Raw genomic sequence first — 18115 nt, forward strand, 5'->3', positions numbered from 1 at the left:
TCTGGGAAGTGAGGAGCGCCTCTGCCCGGCCGCCCATCGTCTGGGAAGTGAGGAGCGCCTCTGCCCGGCCACCTATCGTCTGGGAAGAAGTGAGGAGCGTCTCTGCCTGGCCACCCCGTCTGGGAAGTGAGGAGCGCCTCTGCCCGGCCGCTCCGTCTCGGAGGTCTACCACGGAGGCCAGAAGCAATGTGGGGGCTGGACGTGGTGGCTCACGCCTGTGGTCCCGGCACTCTGGGGGGCGAGGCGGGTTGATCACTTCGGGCTAGGAGTTCGAGACCAGTCTGGCCAACATGGCGAAACATGAAAAATACAACAGACAAACTAACCAACCAACTCAGTGACAACAAAACAGGTCTACCCTGGAGTCATACTCTAATTTTTTCTATTTTCCTCCCTTTCTGATCCTTTATCCCACTTTCTTTTTCTTCCTCTTCCTTCTCCCTCTTCTTTGTCAAATAGAGGATTGAGTTATTATCACTGATCCATATAAAGTCCCTCTCTCATTTATTTTAACTCCCACCCCCATTTCTATTCCCCGACTTCCCATGTGCAACCTTCCTAATATGTTTGATACGCATCTTTTTGTTTGTATGTATTATTAGAAAATGTTTATTGTTTTTGTGTGCAAAAAAAATTAATAATAAAAAAAAGCAAAAAAAATAAAAATAAAAAACTATGACACACAAAGGCTGGGCACAGTGGCTCACGCCTGTAATCCCAGCACTTTGGGAGGCTGAGGCGGGCGATCACCTGAGGTCGGGAGTTTGAGACCAGCCTGGCCAACGTGGTGAAATCCTGTCTCTACTAAAAATACAAAAAGTTAGCTGGGTGTGCTGGCATGCACCTGTAATCCCAGCTACTTGGGGGAGGCTGAGGCAGGAGAATGGCGTGAACCCAGGAGGCGGAGCTTGCAGTGAGCCAAGATCACGCCACTGCACTCCAGCCTGGGCAACAGAGCGAGACTCTATCTCAAAAAAAAAAAAAAAAAAAATTTAGTCTGGCATGGTCAAGAGGTTGAGATGGGAGAATTGCTTGAGCCCAGGAGTTGGAGGCTACAGTGAGCTTCGATCACCCCACTGCACTCCAGCCTGGGCCACAGAGCGAGACTCCGTCTCAAAAAAAATAAATAAATAAACTCAAGTAGTAGATGAGGTATTTGCAGGAAAATAAAATAATAAAGTATAGTGTAGTAAATGCATATTCCAGTAACACAGCTTATTATGAACTATGCAATATATGTGTATCCACTATATATTATGTACTATATGTTATTGCAGTATCATCTAGTACTGAATTTTATAAAATGTTTTAACTATTATATACTATATGTAATTGTACCTGCTATATATATATATATATATATATGTCTCCCAGGCTGGAGTGCAGTGGCGCGATCTCGGCTCACTGCAAGCTCCGCCTCCTGGGTTCATGCCATTCTCCTGCCTCAGCCTCCCGAGTAGCTGGGACTACAGGCGCCCGCCACCGCGCCCGGCTAATTTTTTGTATTTTTTTTTAGTAGAGACGGGGTTTCACCGTGGTCTCGATCTCCTGACCTCGTGATCCGCCCGCCTCGGCCTCCCAAAGTGCTGGGATTACAAGCGTGAGCCACCGCACCCGGCCAGTACCTGCTATATTTTTATACAACTGGCAGCACAGGTTTGTTTACACCAGTATCACCATAAACAAGAGTAAATGCATTGTGCCACAACGTTAAAACAGCTACCCTATCACTATGCAACAGAAATTTTTCAGCTCCATTATAATCTTATGGGACCATCATAGTATACACAGTCCATCATTGACGAAAATATCATTATGTGGCACATGACTGTATTTGTAGCTGGAATTTAGTCTTAATGTAGTCCTTCTTTTTTCTGAGACACCCACTCTGTCACCCAGGCTGGAGTGCAGTGACACGATCATGGCTCCCTGCAGCCTTGACCTTCAGGCTCAGGCAATCGACTCACCTCAGCCTCCCAAGTACCTGGGCCCACAGGCATGTGCCATCGTACTCAGCTAATTTTTTAAAATTTTTTATAGGACTGGGGGGTCTCACTATGTTACCCGGGCTGGTCTCAAACTCCCACCTCAGCCTCCCAAAGTGCTTACTGGCGCGAGCCACCGTGCCCAGCCTTATTGTGTGTGTGTGTGTGTGTGTGTGTGTGTGTGTTTGGTGTTTGTCTAGTATCTCATCTCCACACTTTAATTTCCACTCTTACTTATTTATTTATTTGAGACAGAGTCTTTCTCTGTTGCCCAGGCTGGAGTGCAGTGGTGCAATCTTGACTCACTGTGACCTCCACCTCCTGGGTTCAAGCAATTCTCCTGCCTCAGCCTCCCAAATAGCTGGGACTACAGGTGCACGCCACCACACCTGGCCAATTTTTGTATTTTTAGTAGAGATGGGGGTTTTGCCATGTTGGCCAGGCTGGTCTCGGACTCCTGACCTTAAGTGATCCACCCGCCTCAGCCTCCCAAAGTGCTGGGATTACAGACATGAGCCACCATACCCAGCCAATTTCCACTCTTAATTATAAACTTCAGGCCTGATTACCTCACCTCTGGACTATGTCATCCTAATAATCTCCTAAGTGTTCTTACTTCAAACTATTCTCATCACCACTGCAAAATCAAATATTTTTCAAAGTACTATTTTTTCATTAACACTCATTAACACTCTCCTGCTCAAAAACCTTCAAGGGACAAGATAAAAATACCTGCTCCTTAGCCTGAAGCTCGAGGTCCCAATAGTGGGACCATAACCCTCCCTCCCTCTCTTTAACTTCATGGTCTATCATACTCCTAAACAAAACCTCATTCTAACCAAATGCTCCCTGAACATAGATTATATGCATTTACCATCATTTGGCCTTAGCTTACAATACTCATCCCTCTATCTCACCAAACAATCTTCATACCCAGCAACTCCTCTAAATCAGCATTTCTCCTGCAAATAAAGTTCTACCTCAGTAAGGGGAAGGAAAGGAGAAGGATGTCTCCTGAGGAAGTAACATGAGCAAAGGCACAGAAGATAAAACGTGTATATGATATTCACACATACACACACATACATAAACATACACAAATATTTAGTGTCCCATGACTGAGCACAGAGGCATAATGAGATGATAGGAGATAAAGCCATTCAGCAGGAAGATTAAGAGTCATGTGACCCTATGCAAATCATTTAACCTCTCTGGGCTTTAGTTTCCTCATTTGCAAAATGAAATAACAGTGTCCATGGCATAGGGTTGTGGCAGTTTATTAATTCACTCAGCAAACATTATTGAGCACTTACTTTGTGCTTGCTAGGTGCTACAAAAACAACAGCAAACAGGACAAAAATCCCTGTCCTCATGGTACTCAAATTTTAGTAGGGGAAACATCAAACAAGGAAAATAAATAAATACATGATGTAATATGGTATGTTATATACTGTGATGCTACAGAAAAAAATAAAGCAGGGAAGAGAGATGGGGAAGAAATCAAAATCGGAATCAAGGCATTCAAATCAAAATCTGAATTGAGGGAACAAGCTATGCAGTATTCCAGACAGAGGAAACCAGAAATGAAAGGGTATATGCCCAGCATGAACAAGGAAAAGCAAGGAGATGAAGAAGGTGGAGCAGAGATTAAGGAAGGGAGTGTTAAGAGATAAGGTCAGAGAAGTAAGAGGGGACCAGCTGACACACAACCTTAAAGGCCGTTGTAAGGATTTTAGCTTTTATTTTGCCAGAAATAGGAAGTCACTGTAAAACTGTAAACAACTTTACCGTTTTGAGCAGAGGAATGATATGACTGGACTTTAACAGCATCAGCATCTCCGATCTGACAGCTTCTCTCCGGCTGCCATATTAAGAATATATCACAGGCCGGGCACAGCGGCTCACACCTGTAATCCCAGCACTTTGGGAAGCCAAAGTGGGTGGATCACTTGAGTTCAGGAGTTCCAGACCAGCCTGGGCAACATGGCAAAAAGCCATCTCTACTAAAAATACAAAAATTAGCCAGGTATGGTGGCTCAATCTCAATTCAGATTTTGATATCTTCCCCATCTCTCTTCCCTGCTTTATTTTTTTCTGTAACATCACAGTTACATTGGTCCCAGCTACTAGGGAGGCTGAGGTGGGAGGATCACTTGAGCCCAGGAGGCAGAGGTTGCTGTGAGCCAAGATTGCACCGCTGCACTCCAGCCTGCGCAACAGAGCAAGACTCTGTCTCAAAAAAAAAAAAAAAAAAAAAAAAATACCGTAGGAAGGCAAGGTTAGGAAGAAGAGACCACTTAGGAGATTAAATAATGATCCTTAACACAATGCCTGGCATACAGTAATCTTCCCTTAACAGGTGGCTACCAGGCTGGGCGTGGTGGCTCACGCCTGTAATCCTAACACTTTGGGAGGCCAAGGCGGGGGGATCACAAGGTCAGGAGATCAAGACCATCTTGGCTAACACAGTGAAACCCCATCTCCACTAAAAATACAAAAATTAGCCAGACATGGTGGCATGCACCTGTAGTCTCAGCTACTTGGGAGGCTGAGGCAGGAGAATCGCTTGAACCTGGGAGGCAGAGGTTGCAGTGAGCTGAGATCACGTCATTGCACTCCAGCCTGGGTGACAGAGCAAGACTCCTTCTCAAAAAAAAAAAAAAAAAAAAAGGTGGCTACCATATTGATTTTTGGTGACTGACTTGAGTGTTCAGCCCCCTTCAGTAACATAGAGAACTACCTTGCAGGGAAATAAATCAAAATGGTAGTGACCCTTGACTCTGTCTTCTCTGGGTTCTGATATAAGCAGCAAAACAGAGAAATGAAGGAAAAGTAAATTCTAGAGCCATGATGACTGAAATTTTCAACAATATTCTAAACTTTGTCAGTAAATACCTCAAACAAGAAAAACATATCAAACTGTGAAATTTCATGTGTCTCCTCTGTGAACATATTTAAAGCAAACAATATAAAATATGTATATTTTTAAAAAGGCTAAGATGGGAGATGATAGATAGTAGTAAAAACAAAATCCTAAATTACAACTTAAGAACTGACTTCTGGCCAGGTACAGTGGCTCACACCTGTAATCCCAGCACTTTGGGAGGCCGAGGCGTGCGGATCATGAGGTCAGGAGATCAAGACCATCTTGGCTAACATGGTGAAACCCCATCTCTACTAAAAATACAAAAAATGGCCGGGCACGGTGGCTCACGCCTGTAATCCTAGCACTTTGGGAGGCCGAGGCAGGTGGATCACGAGGTCAGGAGATCGAGACCATCCTTGCTAACATGGTGAAACCCCGTCTCTACTAAAAATACAAAAAATTAGCTGGGCATGGTGGCGGACACCTGTAGTCCCAGCTACTCGGAAGGCTGAGGCAGGAGAATGGCGTGAACCCGGGAGGCGGAGCTTGCAGTGAGCCAAGATCGCGCCACTGCACTCTGGCCTGGGCGAAACAGCAAGACTCTGTCTCAAAAAAAAAAAAAATACAAAAAATTAGCCGGGCGTGGTGGTGGGCACCTGTAGTCCCAGCTACTCGGAGAGGCTGAGGCAGGAGAATGGCGTGAACCCGGGAAGGCAGAGCTTGCAGTGAGCCAAGATCGTGCCACTGCACTCCAGCTGGGGTGACAGAGTAAGACTCTGTCTCAAAAAAAAAAAAGAAAAAAGAAAAAAAAGAACTGACGTCTTATTTGTCACTAACACATTATACTAGTTTGGAAGAAAGGCTTATATCCCCAGGACCTGTTCCCTACCACAGAACAAGTTTGTCACAGAAAACCTGCCTTAGGCTCTTGAAGAATAACTACTAGGTAAAAAAAATGCATTACATAATCCATCTCTCTTCATAAATGTCCCACAACTCATTTAATCTAAGGCAAAATTTGTTATATGTCCTCCCATTTCCTTACTGATAGCTACTATTTTTCCTTCATCTCAAGATAGAAAAAAAGTCATTTTGACTGGTTTCCATCATTCCAAACAGAGCCATGTTACGGCTTTTGTGGGCCTTGGGCACTTTTGCTTTATTGAGCTCCTTCCTGCACACAAAAAAAATATTTTAACTGTATTTTGGCCAGGTGCAGTGGCTCATGCCTATAATCCCAATACTGAGAGGCCAAGGCAGGAGGATCACTTGAGCCCAAGAGTTTGAAGCTACAGTGAGCTTGCAATCACGCCACTCTACCCCAGCTTGGGTGACGGAGCAAAACCCTTTCTGTAAAACTAAAAATAAAGCCTGGCCAACATGGTGAAACCCAATCTCTACTAAAAACACAAAAATTAGCTGGACGTGGTGGCATACCCCTGTAATCCCAGCTACTCGGGAGGCTGAGGTTGGAGAATTGCTTGAACCCGGGAGGCGGAGGCTGCAGTGAGATCGTGCCACTGCACTCCAGCCTGGGCAACAGAGTGAGACCCCGTCTCTAAATAAATAAATAAATAAATAAAATTTAATTGAAATTATATTTTTATGGCTGTATTGACATAAAAAGAAATATATGAAAATATTTTGTTTCACCTAATAGTTTTTTTCTTCTGATTTTACAAGAGACTAAAACATTATCATAGACCCCCTAAAAGTATCGTGGGCCACATACGCACTGTGCCTACTATGCTTAATGGATGGTTATCCTTGCTTCCAAAGCCAGTCACCAAATCTTGCTCACCTTTTAACAGCACTTGTATAATTACCTCCTTTCATATTTGGCTCAAACATTAGTCCAAGTCTCCTTGCCAGGAAAAGTATACTATAAACAATTTATTTGTAAAGATGATAAACTTAATATATTTCTGATTATTTTTCCAGCAGGGGGAAGAATTTAACAAGGCAGCTCACCTTTTCTCACCTGTTGGACAAAACACCAGGAAAATAGCCAGCTGAACTTAAGGCTGAAGTTAGGGGGCAAGGCAAGTGTATCTCATATAATCTTAGGCTCATCAAAAATAAAAACATTTCGGCCGGGCATGGTGGCTCATTCCTACAATCCCAGCACTTTGGGAGGTTCAGGCAGGCCTTGAGCTTGAGCCTGGGCACATAGCAAGACCCTGTCTCAATAAAAACAAAAAAATTACTGAGTTAGAAACTTTTTTAATTATTAAAAAAACAAAAACATTTAAACAAATAATTAATGACTTTTATGATTCCCTATTTCCCTTAAAGATGAAATAAAAGGTCTGTTCCTACCCGCATCTTTACTAATATGCCACTCAGAAGGCAGTGTCCTCAAAAAACAAAATTAAGGAGAATCGGAGGAAGTTAAGTATGCTTTTGCATAAAAATATAATCTGAAAAAAATCTGCTCTTTTCAAATATCCTATTTCAAATGACACCAATATTGATCTAATTATTTTAAATTTTTAGTGGCAATATAAAATGCTGGTTCCAAGAACACACTATTTAAAATAAAAGGGAAGTTATAACACTTTAAAAGAACTGAAAAGTAACCTGCAGTGTTAAAAAGCTTTCACTTGAAAAATATAAATACAGTTAGCTTGGAAAACATTGTGACTGACACTAACATACGCATAATCCTGGTAAGGGGTCACCTGGGTAGAGGAAGTTACACGTGTATTCTATTGTAACCTCCAACTCAGTGAATGCAAATGGGAACCAAATTCTCTATCTTTTTTTCTATTTTTTTATTTTTAATTTTATGGGTACATAGTAGGTGTATATAATATTTATGCAGTACATGAGGTATTTTGATACAGGCATGCAGTGCATAATAATCACATCATGGTAAATGGGGTATCCATAATCTCAAGCATTTATTATTTCCTTGTGTTACAAACATTCCAATTATACCAAATTCTTATGTGACTCCAAACCTCTATTTTAGGCTCAGGGCTACTGAAAGATCCTATTTCCATTCCTTAACCCTAAAAATCTCTAGTATCATTTCAAGTTATCCCAGACTTTGTCTCTGCAATCAAAATTTCACACCATAGGAACCCCACAGTACCAAAAGGTGGTTATGGACTGTCAAAACTACAGAAAGGCATTTTAGTGAGATGCCTCAGTAAGATGTTGATGATGATAACAGCAACAATTATATACAAAGCACTCTTTTTAGCACTTTATATTCTTTATCACATTAATATTCAAAACAAGCCTAAGGTAAGTACTACCATCTCCACTGTACTGATTAGAAAAAATGAGGAGAATTTAACTAACTTGTAAGACATACAGAGAAAGTGCTAAGAACCAAGAGAAGCCTCCAGACAGAGGGAGACAGGAAAAGACTGGTTTAAACAACGGATCAAGAGTCAAAGGCCGGGTGCGGTGGCTCCTACCTGTAATCCCAGCACTCTGGGAGGCCGAGACAGGCGAATCACGAGGTCAGGAGATCGAGACCATCCTGGCTAACATGGTGAAATCCCATCTCTACTAAAAATACAAAAAAATAGCCGGGCATGGTGGCGGGCGCCTATAGTCCCAGCTACTCGGGAGACTGAGGCAGGAGAATGGCGTGAACCTGGGAGGCGGAGCTTGCAGTGAGCTGAGATCGTGCCACTGCACTCACTCCAGCCTGGGCGACAGAGCAAGACTCCGTCTCAAAAAAAAAAAAATAAAGAGAATGGAGCCAGGCAGCACGTTGGCTCACTCCTGTAATCTCAGAACTTTGGAAGGCTGAGACGAGAAGATTGCTTGAGGCCAGGAGTTCGAGACCAGCCTGGGATAATAAGACCCCGTGTCTAAAAAAAAAAGAAAAAAAAAAGGATCAGAATAGCAAAAGATTTCTCAAAAGGAACATTGGAAGACAGAACCAAGGCTTTCAAACATTCTGAAGGAAAATGATTTCCAGGGTAGAATTCTATTATTCTATCTTCATGGATGGTGAAGATAGTGGGTCTATGATGGCAGTCATTACTACTAGGCCTGATGCAATAGACATCACTCTAGGTATTTTTTAATAATTTCAATTTTTGGCCAGGCACAGTGGCTCACACCTCTAATTCCAGCACTTTGGGAGCCCAAGGAGGGCAGATCACCTGAGGTTTGGAGTTCAAGACGAGCCTGACCAACACGGAGAAACCCCATCGCTACTAAAAATACAAAATTAGCTGGGGTGGTGGCACATGCCCGTAATCCCAGCTACTTGGGAGGCTGAGGCAGGAAAATCGCTTGAACCTGGGAGGCGGAGGTTGCAGTGAGCCGAGATGGCTCCATTGCACTCCAGCCTGGGCAACAAGAGCAAAACTCTGTCTCAAAAAAAAATTTGAATTTTTATTTTACATTTCAGGGTACATGTGCAGGTTTGCTACATGGGGATATTGTGTGATACTTAGGTTTGGGGTACAGATGATCCTGTCACTCAGGTAGTAAGCGTAATACCCAATAATTAGAGTTTTCAACCCTTGTCCTCCTCCCTCCCTACCCCCTCTGGTAGTGCCCAGTGTCTACTGTTGCCATCTTTATGTCCATGAGCACCTAATGTTTAGATCCCACTTATAAGTGAGAACATGTGGGCCAGGCGCAGTGGCTCACGCCTGTAATTTCAGCACTTTGGGAGGCCCAGGCAGGCAGATCACCTGAAGCCACGAGTTCGAGACCAGCCTGGCTAACATGGTGAAACCCTGTCTCTACTAAAAATACAAAAATTAGCTGGGCATGGTGGCGGGCGCCTGTAATCCCAGCTACTCGGGAGGCTGAGGCAGGAGAATTGCTTGAACCCGGGAGGCAGAGGTTGCAGTGAGCCAAGATCACTCCATTGCACTCCAGCCTGGGTGACAAGAGCAAAACTCCATCTCAAAAAAAAAAAAAAGAAAAAAAGAAGTGAGAACATGTGATATTTGGTTTTCTGTTTCTGTGTTCATTCACTTAGGAAAATGGCCTCCAGCTGCATCCATGTTGCTGCAAATGACATGATTTCATTCTTTTTTATGGCTGCATAGTATTCCATGGTGTATATGCACCACATTTTCTTTATCCAGTCCACTGCTGGTTGATTCCATTTCTTTGTTATTGTGAATAGTGCTGCAATGTACCTGTGTCTTTTTGGTAGAATGATTTTTCACTCTAGGTTTGATGTCTGCTTCTGTAAATAGTTTTATTGAAAGACAGCCATGTCCATTGATTTACATATTGTCTGTGACCACTTTTGTGATATAAAAGCACAGTCAAGTTGTTGACACACAGACCCTCCGGTCCACAAAGTCTAAATATTTACTATCTGGTCCTTTACAGAAAATGTTTGCCTTCCTGAAACACTGAGGAGAAAGAAAAAGGTTGACATCCCTTGGTCTATGATATCCCAGTGACATCCACGAGATATTACAGTGACATCCATGAGAAATGAATGGCTGATGGGAATAAGAATTTGGTTACAGTTTTGGAAAATTAGGGTAAAATTATAATGGCACATTTTCCTGGAAAAAATAGGTTTTCAATACTTTCTGAAGACACAGCCATGAGATCAGTTTCTGATTTTTACACAAGTACTTACTCTCCTGCAATTTCAGGAATTCTGAAGAAAACATCTAGAAAATGTATAGTCATCAGCCAGGCGCGGTGGCTCACGCCTGTAATCCCAGCAATTTGGGAGGCTGAAGCAGGCAGATCACCTGAGGTCAGGAGTTTGAGACCAGCCTGACCAACATGGAGAAACACCTATCTCTACTAAAAATACAAAATTAGTCAGGCATGGTGGCACATGCCGGAAATCCCAGCTACTCAGGAGGCTGAGGCAGGAGAATCACTTGGACCCGGGAGGCGGAGGTTGTGGTGAGCCAAGATCACACCATTGTACTCCAGCCTGCACAAGAGTGAAACTCCATCTCAAAAAAAAAAAAAAAGCCGGGCGCGGTGGCTCACGCCTGTAATCCCAGCACTTTGGGAGGCCAAGGCGGGCGGATCACGAGGTCAGGAGATCGAGACCATCCTGGCTAACACAGTGAAACCCTGTCTCTACTAAGAATACAAAAAATTAGCCGGGCGTGGTGGCGGGCACCTGTAGTCCCAGCTACTCTGGAGGCTGAGGCAGGAGAATGGCGTGAACCCCGGGGGGCCGGAGCCTGCAGTGAGCCGAGATCGCGCCACTGTACTCCAGCCTGGGCGACAGCGAGACTCTGTCTCAAAAAAAAAAAAAAAGAAAAAGAAAATGTATAGTCATCATTGAATTATTTGGAGAATATTACAAATTTTATAATACTTTATAAAATTTAAAATATATATTTTATAAAATGTGCAGACTTTGCACAAGCAGTAAGGACAGTTAAAAAAGAAGTTAGCAAAATATAAAATAAAATTAAAAATTAAATTTTTTAAAAATGTGTAGACTTTCAGCCGGGCACGGTGGCTCACGCCTGTAATCCCAGCACTTTGGGAGGCTGAGGCAGATGGATCACGAGGTCAGGAGATCGAGACCATCCTGGCTAACACGGTGATTCCCTGCCTCTACTAAAAATACAAAAAATCAGCCAGGCATGGTGGCGGGCGCCCCGGGAGGCGCAGCTTGCAGTAAGCAGAGATGGCACCACTGCCACTGCACTCCAGCCTGGGCGACAGAACAAGACTCCGTCTCAAAAAAAAAAAAAAAAAAAAAAAAACAACGGTGTAGACTTTCCAGAGGTTTCACTTCATTTATTCTCTGCCTACCCATCTTTTGAACATTTTGCTACTTATTAGTACCTCCAATGAAGAAGGGCAGGGAAAAACAAAAATACACAAAAGGCAAGCTAGCCAGTTCTGTTACATTACCAGGTAAATATTTACTGGGAAAAGAGTTGGAAGCTGTTATAATGTTTTAAATACCTATTTTAATATTGTAATATATAAGAAATGGATATCTGGTCTCTACCTCCAGTTCCTGGGATAAAACTCTTAAGATCTTTATAATTTCCTGAGTGATAGGAGCATCTGACACAGAGCCTTTAAATCCCTTAGAATTTCCTGGGTGACAGAAGCATATTTTATTCTAATAAGGCAACTTGCCGGGAGAACCCACCATGTGATTGGAAGGTTGAAACTGTGATTCCCACCTCCCTCCCAACTCCTGATAGTGAAGAGGAGCTGAAGGTTAAGCTGATCACCAATGGCCAATAATTTAATCAATCATGTTTACATCATAAAGCCTCTACAAAACCCTAAAAGGTCAGGGTTTGGAGAACTTTTGGGCTGCTGAACACAGGGAGGTGCCAGGAGTGTGGAGTGCCCAGGGAGGACACAGAAACTCCACACTCCTTCCTACAGACCTTGCCTTATGCATCTCTTCCATCTGGCTGCTCATCTGTATCCTGTATAATATTCTTTATAATAAATGGATAAACACAAATAAAGTGTTTCCCTGAGTTCTGTGAGCCACGCCTGCAAATTAACCAAACCCAAGGAGAAGGTTGTGGGAACCCCCAATTTATAGCCAGTTGGTCAACACAGGTCACAACCTGGGACATGCAATTGGCATGTGAAGTGGAGACAGTTTTGTGTGGTTGACCCCTTAACCTATAGGATCTGACACTATCGGCAGGTTGACAATGTTACAATTGAATTATAGGATATCCAATTGGTGTCTACTGGAGAACTGTTTGGTGTATAAGGAAAAATCCAACACACATCTGGTGTCAGAAGTGTTGAGTAGTATGTGAGATAGGAAAAAGCAGTTTGGTTTTTCCTATCTTTTACACCTACAAAGTAAGTTCAATATGACCCAACAATGGGACACATGTACAAGAAACCCTAAATTGAATGTGTGGTATCTAGATTCTGAGAGGAAGTAATTCCTCTATACGCTGGGCTGGATTGCTTAAATCTAGAAGAGTGTGTCCTGTTTTGGGTACAGTACTTAAAGAGGACCAGAGGTGGCTAACAATGGTGGTGAGAATATGCAAAAACCTTGCTGCACTAAAAAAAGGTTGGGGCTGGGCACAGTAGCTCATGCCTGTAATCCCAGCACTTTGGGAGGCCAAGGCAGGTGGATCACTTAAGGCCAGGGGTTCAAGACTAGCCTGGCCAACATGGCGAAATCGCATCTCTACAAAAAATACAGAAATTAGCCAGGCGTGGTGGCACATGCTTGTAGTTCCAGTTACTCAGGAAGCTGAGGCAGAAGGATCGCTTGAACCCGGAAGGCAGAGGTTGCAGTGAGGTGAGATCGAGCCACTGCACTCCAGCCTGGGAGACAAAGCAAAACTGTCTCAAAAAAAAAAAAAAAAAAAAAAATTAGGAAATTTCTTTTTTTGTTGTTTTGTTGTTTTTTTGTCTTTTTTTTGGAGACAGAGTTTAACTCTTGTTGCCCAGGAGTACAATGGTGCAATCTCAGCTCACTGCAACCTCTGCCTCCCGGGTTCAAGCGATTCTCCTGCCTCAGCCTCCCAAGTAGCTGGGGTAGGTCAGGCATGCGCCACCACACCCAGACAATTTTGTATTTTCAGTAGAGATGGTTTCACCATGTTGTTCAAGCTGGTCTCAAACTCCTGACCTCAGGTGATCCACCCGCCTCGGCCTCCCAAAGTTCTGGGATTACAGGCGTGAGCCACCACGCCCACTAGGAATTTCCTTTTACCTTTTGTTTTAATTTAATGTTAATAAGTATTACTATAACATTAAGGCCAACAAGGCCGGGCGCGGTGGCTCACGCTTGTAATCCCAGCACTTTGGGAGGCCGAGGCGGGCGGATCACGAGGTCAGGAGATCGAGACCACGGTGAAACCCCGTCTCTACTAAAAAAAATACAAAAAATTAGCCGGGCGTGGTGGCGGGCGCCTGTAGTCCCAGCTACTCGGAGAGGCTGAGGCAGGAGAATGGCGTGAACCCGGGAGGCGAAGCTTGCAGTGAGCCAAGATTGCGCCACTGCACTCCAGCCTGGGCGAAAAAAAAAAAAAAAAAAAAAAAAAAAAAAACATTAAGGCCAACAAAAAGAAATGTTTCCACATTCAATTCATGAAACAATAAACAAATATTTATTCAAAACTATCGTAAGCCAGGCACTGTTCTAAGACAGACAAAATCCAAGACCTCTAGGAGTTTACATTCTAACGAAGAACCTATAAAATAAATAAGCAAATAATAATATAATTTGTGATACCAACAATCTTACCACTGACAACTTTTTATTCCTCTTAATTTCCGTGTGTGTGTGTCTTTGTGTGTTTGTTTTTGAGACAGGGTTTCACTCTGTGTCTCAGCTGGAGTGCTGTGGCGCAATCACCGCTCACAGTAGAACCCATCTCTACCAAAAATTTTAAAATTTTTGAACCACCCGGCATGGTGGCTCACACCTTGGCCTCCCAAAGTACTGGGATTACAGGCCACCACAGCACTTTGGGAGGCCAAGGTAGGAGGATTATTTGAGCCCAGGAGTTCGAGACCAACCTGGGTAACACAGTGAGATGCCACCTCTATTAAAAATAAAATAAATTTAAAAGTATAAAAAATAAATAAAAATAAAACGTAACATTTTTTTTTAATTAGCGAGGGGTGGGGCCAGGTGCAGTGGCTCACTCCTGTAATCCCAGCACTTCGGGAGGCCGAGGCAGGCAGATCACCTGAGGTCGCGAGTTCGAGACGAGCCTGACCAACATGGAGAAACCCCATCTCTACTAAAAATACAAAATTAGCCAGGCATGGTGGCGCCTACCTATAATCCCAGCTACTCGGGAGGTTGAGGCAGGAGAATCCCTTGAACCCAGGAGGCAGAGGTTGTGGTGAGCCGAGATTGAGCCATTGCACTCCAGCTTGGGCAACAAGAGCAAAACTCTGTCTCAAAAAAACAAAATCCAAAAAAAAATTAGCCAGGGGTGCTGGGTGGCACAAAATCCCAGCTACTTGAGAGGCTGAAGCAGGAGGACGGCTTGGGCCTGGGAGGTCAAGGTTGCAGTGAGCTGTGCACACACCACTGCACTCCAGCATGGGCAACAGAGCAAGACCCTGTCTCAAATAAGAGAGAGATCTGAACACGACAAAAAAAGTATTTATTTTCATATTTGAATTATAAAAGTGGCTTTTTTTAGAAGATACATAAGCACAAACAATAATTTCTAATATGCCAATTATCACTATTAGCGTGTTGATATGCTTCTAGGTTTCTTTTTTTTAAATGGCAAGTGTTGGCTTTTTTAGCTCAGATACGTTTAGAAAAAAGATAATTGTATTTTTTTCACCAGAAAAGGAGAATCTAAAACAAATTCTGACTACCTTCAGACTGTAACATTGAGATGAGGTTTGAATAAGTCAGCCATACTAGGAAAAGTGTGGCAGGAGGAAAAGAGCGTGCTCAGCAGGGACAGAGGCACCCAGTAAGTGAGCAGGAATCCATAAACTACAGCCCTAAAGGCCATGTTCTGCCATTTGTTTTCATATGCCCCACAAGCTAAAAATGATTTTTTACATATTTTAATGGTTGAAAAAAATCAAGGTAACAAAATTTTATGACATGTAAAAATTATTATGAAAGGCCAGGTGCAGTGGATTACACCAGTAATCCCAGCACTTTGGGAGGCAGAGGAGGACGGATCACCTGAGGTCAGGAGTTTGACACCAGGCTGGCCAACGTAGTGAAACCTGCTCTCTACTAAAAATACAAAAAAAATTAGCTGAGTATGGCGGCGCACGCCTGTAGTCCCAGCTACTCGGGAGGCTGAGCCAGGAAAATCACTTGAACATGGGAGGTGGAAGGTGCAGTGAACCAAGATTGCACCACTGCACTCCAGCCTGGGCAACAGAGCGAGACATCATCTCAAAAAAAAAAAAAAAATTACATGAAATTCAAATTCAGTGTCTATATGTAAAGTTTCCTGAAACACAGCCATTTCATTTGTTTGTGTATTATTGTCTGTGGCTGCTTTTGTGCTGTTATCTAGCAAATGGGCTTGCTGCCATTATGCATTGAAGCCAATACTATGGCACCAGCTTTTTTTTGTTTTTCCCTATCTCCTACAGGAAGGAGGCACCAGCTTTTGAGAAAAGAAACGCTTTATTGCAAGGCAGACTAGTGAGGAAACAGCAGGCCCAGCTCAAATCTGTCTCCCTGATTTGGAGTCTGGGACAAGTTTTAAGAGGTTGGAGGGCAAGGGAAAAGATTTGGAAATGTTGGCTTGCCAAGGTCCGATTGGAGGGCTTCAAACTTAACCATTTCGGTAAGGTATGTTGAGGCAAATTTTAGCCCTGGATCTTTACGGCCAATGGACCCGTTGCTTCTGAAAAGGTTCCAGCATTCAAGTTCTGGTCATGTCTCAGACTTCTTGGTTCTGCTGGGGGAGAAGAGGAGGGATGTTGGTTCTGGGTGCTGTTAGAGATCAAAGCTTTTTCTATTGTGCATGCCCAGGCTACATGACTTGCAATCTTGGCCCTTTTATATCTACAAAGTAACCTGACATTCTGTTATCAACAGAGTAGACACTCTCTGGGCTGGTCCTGCAGTTTACTACCACAACAGAATTGAGTAGTACTTAAAAGAAACGCTAAGGCCCATAAATTAAAATATTTACTATCTAGTCCTTTACAGAAAACATTTGCCAACCCCTCATCTAGAGGCCTGAAAGTAGTACACACATGTAATATGGATAAAACAAGTTGTGTATGAGGGAGACATATGGCGTGAGATAACCTATGAGGTACTGAGCTTTATGTGTCAAGCTAAGTAAGGAATCTGAACTTGTCTCAACTTGATTCCATTTACTATGCAAAGCCAGTAAAGAATTTTATTGAGAGTACTTTGATCAGATAAACCTATGTAAAGACAATTATCTTTTTTCTAAATGTATCTGAGCTAAAAAAAAAAAAAAAAACAAACACTTTCCATTTAAAAAAAAAGAAACCTAGAACCATATCAACACGCTAACAGTGATAGTTGGCATATTAGAAATTATTATTTGTGCTTATGTATTTATCTTCTCAAAAAAAAAGCCACTTTTATAATTCAAATATGAAAATACGTACTTTTTTTTTTCTGTTCAGTTGGTTGCCTTTAATGAAAATACATACTTTTAAATTCACATTCATATACACATACAAAATTTGTTCTCCAGGTTCTCTTTCTCCCCCTCCACCTCTTTAAGTGGAAAAGACAAAGTATGCGGAGGAGGAACCTACACATAGCAAAAAAATGAAAGTGTGCCTCTGTCACACTTGTAAAGGATAAATGACATTCCACCATTTCAAATTATGTATTTTATTTTTTATTTTTCATTTTTATGTTTTCATAGAGATGGGGGCTCACTATGTTGCCCAGGTTGGTCTCGAACTCCTGGCCTCAAGCAATCCTCCTTCCTTGGCCTCCCAAAGTGCTGGGATTACAGGTGCGGGCCTATGTACTTTCTTTATAGACATGAAAGAATAAAATGCTTGGATGCAACATTGTGGCAGAGAACTCTTCTTATATATGGCTTTTATCATATCAAACAAAGAGCTAAATCAATATCTTATTGAAACTAGAAATGTTAAAGGATAAGAGAAAATGCAGAACTTCAAGTCAACTTAAAATGTTGAAAACTGATATAAGACTGCATATAACCCTGAGAATATAATTATGGGCTTAAGAAATGCAGTCCCTGCCGGGCGCGGTGGCTCACGCTTGTAATCCCAGCACTTTGGGAGGCCGAGGCGGGCGGATCACGAGGTCAGGAGATCGAGACCACGGTGAAACCCCGTCTCTACCAAAAATACAAAAAATTAGCCGGGCGTGGTGGCGGGCGCCTGTAGTCCCAGCTACTCGGAGAGGCTGAGGCAGGAGAATGGCGTGAGCCCGGGAGGCGGAGGTTGCAGTGAGCCGAGATCGCGCCACTGCACTCCAGCCTGGGCGACAGAGCAAGACTCCGTCTCAAAAAAAAAAAAAAAAAAAAAAAAGAAATGCAGTCCCTGATTTATACTACAGTACTTTGCACTTACTGATATATTGCTTGTTAAGATTAAATCCCTTCCTATGTTTCAGTTCCTCAACTAAATTGTCAGGGCCTCATATGCAGAAAACCATGCCTTTTATTTCTTTTGTGTGTCCCCTACACTGCACCTCATACAATACCCATATATGGCAGGTACTCAATACATGCTTATGATTGAATGACAAAATAATCAACCCTACTTTGGACTCACAGGCTGAAAAATCTTCACACCTACAATTCACACCAGTAAGCCTCCTTCTATCCAACAATTTAAAGGACATTCCTGGGGTGAGTACTGCTGATTCTACTGGATT

At 42.8% G+C, this 18115-nt stretch overlaps 1 protein-coding gene across 3 annotated transcripts in view; it reads right to left on the reverse strand.

Annotated features, from left to right (window-relative positions):
• The window catches only part of MGA (MAX dimerization protein MGA), a 169063-nt gene that overhangs the window by 140925 nt on the left and 10023 nt on the right, over nt 1–18115 (reverse strand). Inside the window, exon 1 of one of the 3 annotated variants that reach the window (XM_058427453.1) lies at nt 8280–8546. The exons of the other annotated variants lie outside the window; for them this stretch is intronic. The gene's annotated coding sequence lies outside the window, so the exon portion shown is untranslated. Of the gene's footprint in view, nt 1–8279; nt 8547–18115 lie in introns of those variants that run through there. 3 annotated transcript variants of the gene reach the window in all.

The sequence above is a fragment of the Hylobates moloch genome, unplaced genomic scaffold (assembly GCF_009828535.3).
Source record: "Hylobates moloch isolate HMO894 unplaced genomic scaffold, HMol_V3 SCAFFOLD_14, whole genome shotgun sequence".
Taxonomy (NCBI): Eukaryota; Metazoa; Chordata; class Mammalia; order Primates; family Hylobatidae; genus Hylobates; species Hylobates moloch.